General features: G+C 34.5%; 1 long non-coding RNA gene across 1 annotated transcript; it reads right to left on the reverse strand.

The window, feature by feature from the left end:
• Window positions 1–255: 255 nt before the first annotated feature.
• On the reverse strand, window positions 256–5,045 carry LOC114042211. Its single transcript, XR_003568968.1, has 3 exons — window positions 4,912–5,045; window positions 1,529–1,564; window positions 256–364 (listed from the first exon to the last, which is right to left on the reverse strand). It is a non-coding gene; the product is annotated as an uncharacterized LOC114042211 (long non-coding RNA).
• Between the last annotated feature and the right edge of the window lie 529 nt (window positions 5,046–5,574).

Raw genomic sequence — 5,574 nt, forward strand, 5'->3', positions numbered from 1 at the left:
GCTGTGAAATACATGGCCTCATCAGTTATGGAAAGGAGGACATCCAACAGAACATTATTTTTTTTTTTCAATGAGAACATAGGCTAAAACCCCAAGCAAGTTTGCAGAATATGACTGCACAATGGTATATCTTATAAGGGTGTAGAAAGTAGGTGGAAAAAACGTCAGAGTACCTGAATGACCACTGTGCTGTTTTTGCACGATGTGCGAGATAATGGATGCCGGATTTTTGACATTACGGTTTCACATAGCCATTTCTGTCTGCTAGCAACAGACTTTGTTGACTCAGATTGGCTTGAAACCAGGTCTGCCATGCCAGATGTAGCAGAATCTTGAAACGGATCTTGCAGTGATGCAGTTGGTTCTGTGAGGAGTCAATATATATGTCAGTAAGGAGGAGGAGGCCACCAGGTCCACGTGGAGTGGACAGCAATGTCTTCAGAGAGGTTCCACTGCAGTCTCTTTCTCACTGTTCAGCAAGTTCACCTAGGAGCTGCCCCAGTTGAACTATGCTACCTATGCTGCCAGGACCCAAGAATAACTTGTGTTTATACATACATATGTGCTTATATATAAATATATACAATGTACATATATTTACATATGTGTATATATATATTGTACCACCTACCTTCCCATATATAAATATATAGAAATAATATAATATAGGAATCATATATATATATGTATATAATTATATTAACCTACACAATTGGGTTATACACATTGACTGTGGTTCATCTTTCATTCTTGAAGATGACCAGTGACATCAGGAGGGTGATATCTTGATTTGCAAGTGAATTGGATTTCAGTGAAACAGAGCTGTGCAGAGTCATCAGCCCCACTCTCTGCTCCACAGTCGTCAGAGTTCTAGGCAAGACATACATCAGGGCCACTGGAGGTTGCCCCAGAAACATTGGGAGACCTTGGCTTTTTTTAAACTAAGGTCTTTCCCAAGTCTCAGTTTGTCTAAGGCAACACCCATTCAGTGATGAAGGATACATAAGCAATGAGGCAAAAGATGGCTTTCTTTGTCTTCACAAAAGAATTCATACAGGAGTGGAAGAACCTCAGAATTTCTGACCAGAACAGAAGGTGCCTATTAAATTAAAATACACCTCTAAAACTTTAACAAGTAATATGTGAAGGGAATAACACCAGTCAATTATATCTTTGCTCTAATTAATTCATTTATTTATTTATTTATTCTAATTAATCAGTTCTTCAGGATAAAATCTTGCCAGTCACATAAAATTTGCAAGATGAGAAGAGAAAAATGTATAATACAGTCTCGGGATAATATAATCTAAACTAGGATTACATCTGGGAGGGCAGTCTTGGGTGTGCAGCTTAATAACAATCCCTAAGCTGGTAGAGAGCAACTGGGCATCACCTTCAAGAAGCAGGAAGATGACAAAGAAATGAAGGTGGGAGAAAGGGTGGTATATAACCCTAAGAACTATAAAACAGGATGCTGCTTGAAGGTCAGATCAACCAGCTGTGATATTGATAGCTATATATCACTTACCTTTTTCCGAAGTAGTCTTACAAATAATTTAAAGACCTGTAAGTAGGATCATATGATATACTAAGCTTTATCTAGAAGATAAAGAAGTTTGATACTTTTACCAAATCGGGTAAAATGAAAAAAAATATAAATCCAAAACCAATCAGTAGAAGGATCCTGTCTTATGAAATGGCTGCACTGCTATGCCAGTAGAATGTTGACATTTCCAAGAGATGGTTGCTGAGTGATGACATCACTGCTATGCCAGTAGAATGTTGACATTTTAAAGAAATAGCTGCTGAGTGATGATATCACGAATCAACTGTCAGGAAACTTGCAGTGATTTCAACTCAATTCAGTTCAACAAATATTTATTAGTTGCTTGGTGTGTTGCTAGGGATACCAAACAGAGTAAAACACTAAGGATCTGGATTCAAATTATAATTCACTACTTGTGTGTGTATGCATATCTATATTTACACAGACATATAAATGCATATACATAAATTAAATACATGCAAATGTTCATAAAATACATAGATATATACATACACATAAATATATATGTATGCACACACACATATATCTATAAATAACTTACTATGAAAACTATAAAACAGGAAATTGCTTGGAGATCAGATCACCCAGCTGTGATTTTGATGGCTATATGTCTCTTATCTTTTTCAAAACTAGTCTTACAAATGATATAAATAATTGTGAGTGGAAGTATATGATGTACTATTCTTTACTCAGTAGATAAAGAAGTCCAACATTTTTAAAAAATCAGGTAAATTAGAAAAATGCAAATTTAATACCAATCCATAAAAGGTCCAGTCTTATTAAAAGGTTGTACTGCTATGTCAATAGAAAGTTAACATTTCAACTCAATTCAATTCAACAAATATTTATTAGTTGCCTAGAATGCAGGTGAGGATATGAATTGAGTAAAACACTAAGGATATGGATTCAAATTATGATTCACCATTTGTGTATGTGTCTGTATGTGTAGTATATCCATGTACATATATGTATAAACATGTGTATATATAAATATATAAAATATTTATACTACACATACATATATATATGAAACTTACTTTAAGAACCATATGTCTCTTACCTTTTTCCACTGTAATCTTACAAATGATATAAAGATTTGTAAGTAGAAGTATGCGATGCCCTATGCTTTATCTACAAGATAAAGGAGTCCAAAGTTTTACCATATCCAGTAAAATAGAAAAATATAGATCACAGAAGAATCTGTAGAAAGATCCTGCCTTATTAAACGGCTATTCTGCTATGCCAGTAGAATGTCAACATTGCAAAGAAATGGTTGCTGAGTGATGACATCACTGCTATGCCAGTAGAATGTTGGCATTTTAAAGTAATGGTTGCTGAGTGATAATACCATGAGGATCAGTGGTCAGGAAATGTACAGTGATTTCAACTCAATTCAATTGAAGAAATATTTATTAATTGCCTAATATGTGGCTAGGGATACCAAATTGAGTAAAACACTAGGGATTTTAATTCAAATTAGTATTCACTGTTACATGTGTGGACATGAATACATTATGTCATCTCTCTTTCATTTGAGGTTTCTTTATCTGTAAAATGAGGAATACAAAGTAGAATAAATTTGAAACCCCTTCTAGTTTCATGTTCTCTACTTAAGTATCCTTATCTTCAAAGTATTGCAATCAAGTTAGGAGGAATAAGATAAATGCATAAATGGCTATAACACAGAGTATAACATGTGTCAAAGAGAGTTAAAAACAAAGTGCCATGGTTTTTCAGAATAAAGAGAGATTGTATCAACTGAGGAAGATCAAGGAAGTCTTCATGGAGGAAGCAGAAACTGAATCTTGAAAGACAGGAAGATTATCAATCAGATGTAATAGCTTTTCATGTGGTGAAATTAAAACCCTATGTAGTTTCAATAAATTATTTCTCAAAAAAAGCATTTAAATGACCCATGAAAATTCAAAACACAAGAAAAGATGAAAATTGTGTTTTAGATCATTCTATCTTTAAAAAAATTATTTTCCATTAGAAAAAGAAAACAAATAAAACGAAACAAAGAATCAAAAAACCTAAGCCCTCAATGTGACAACATAAAAATGGTTGTACATACACACTTACCATTCCATTATTTTCCAAATGACAGAAGAGATAAAGGGCACACAAATTAACAAGGAGGCACCAACATTGTCCATTGCATTAAGCAGCTTTGAAGCTATTTGACATTATCTTCTTTTATTTAGTACATATCAATGTGTAATTGCTTTTTTGGTTCTGCATTTTTTTGGAAGATCTGAGCCCAAGACAGATAAGTAGGTTTTTCCTCATTCTCTGTGGCTCATTATACTCTCAACTTGGAAAATCTCTTGAATCTTGGGTATGGCTCATGTCTGGGGTTTCCACAAAGGGGGGAGGTGGTTCCATCTCAAAAAGATACTCAATGTGAGAAGTAGTTATCAAGTACAAGACATATTTTGTTTTCCTCCACCATAAAGCAAATGCTTAAAACCAAGATGCAAAATTGAGCAGTAACAGATAATTAAAATATGAAATAATGGCCTATTTGCATTTTTCAAAATTTTTTTCAAAATCTTTTTCTGCATCTTTTGAGATAATCACATGATTTCTTTTAATTTTGTTACAGACATGGTTAATGATGCTCGTAGTTTTCCTAACATTCAAGCAGCCCTGTATTCCTGATATGTCCCACCTGGACATAGTGTATTATCCTTGTGATAAGTTGGTCTAATCTCTTGGCAAATATCTAATTTTAAATTTTTGCCTTATATTCATTAAGGAAATTGTTCTATAATTTTCTTTATTTTGGCTCTTCCTGGTTTAGGTCTCAGCACCACATGTGTACTATAAAAGGAATTTGGCATGACTCTTTCTTTGCCTATTTTTCCAAATAGTTTCTATAGTATTGGAATTGTTATTAAATGTTTGGTAGAATTCACTTATAAATCCATTTGGCTGGGAGATATTTTCTTAGGGAATTCATTGATGGCTTGTTCAACTTCTTTTCCTGAAAAGGGGTTATTTAGGTAATTCATTTCCTCTTATTTGGGCAATTGATATTTTTGTAAATATTCACCCACTTCACTTAGATTGTCAGATTTCTTGGCCTACTATTTGAAATCAAAAGGATTATGGACTGCGCAGTACTTTCACTTTAGGTTCGGATCTCAAGATATAATGACGTGCATTCAGTATAAACTTAACAATTGCATTTATTTTACAATGATTAATAATGATTAAGGCAACACAAGCAAATAAAGATAAGAATATCATTCAATACAATAAGTAATAATCAAAATCAAGAAAAGGGAGAATAAGAAAAGAAAGGATACACACTCACTGACCAGGTGAGCTCAGATACCTACAGTAGCAGCGACTCTGGAGACAGTAGAGAGATCTGATCAGGGAGGCAAAGGAGCAGTGCCCTGCTCCTACTCAACAGAAGCCGTGCATGCGATCTGCTTCTGACAACAACAGAGACTCGGTGTCCCTATCTCTGACATCAAAGTACTCCAAAAAATCCCCTTTCAAATGCCCCTTTTATATCTATGTAAACCAGGGAAAAACAATTTTAATATTCTGTTTTGTGTGTGTATCCTTGGTGAGCGCGCAGGTCCAGGACAAGCACACATTTTAACAAAGTTTGGAGCTTGATCAGAGCCCTAAATACCTGTTTGTTGTGTAAATCTCCAAGGAGGTATCAAGTCCTTGGACAGTTACACACTTCTCTCAAGAAAAATGTTCCTTGAGATAAGAATTGGTTTCCCAGGTAACATAGCTTGTTGGTTACTTAATGTTCCATCTGCATGGTACCCTCGGCCATGCATGTTAACTCCAATTTACACTCTTTATGTCAGGTCATGTGGCGGTAACATGAGGGACTGGGGAGGATCTATCTCCTCAGTCTCCCTCACACCATTGATCAAAATATCTCTTAATCATTGTTTTAATTTCCCCTTCATTAGTAGTGAATTCACCCTTTTAATTTTTGATACTGGTAATTTGATTTTCTTTTTTTAAATCAAATT

This window comes from Vombatus ursinus, unplaced genomic scaffold (genome assembly GCF_900497805.2).
Source record: "Vombatus ursinus unplaced genomic scaffold, bare-nosed wombat genome assembly UNPS02014297.1, whole genome shotgun sequence".
NCBI lineage: Eukaryota > Metazoa > Chordata > Mammalia > Diprotodontia > Vombatidae > Vombatus > Vombatus ursinus.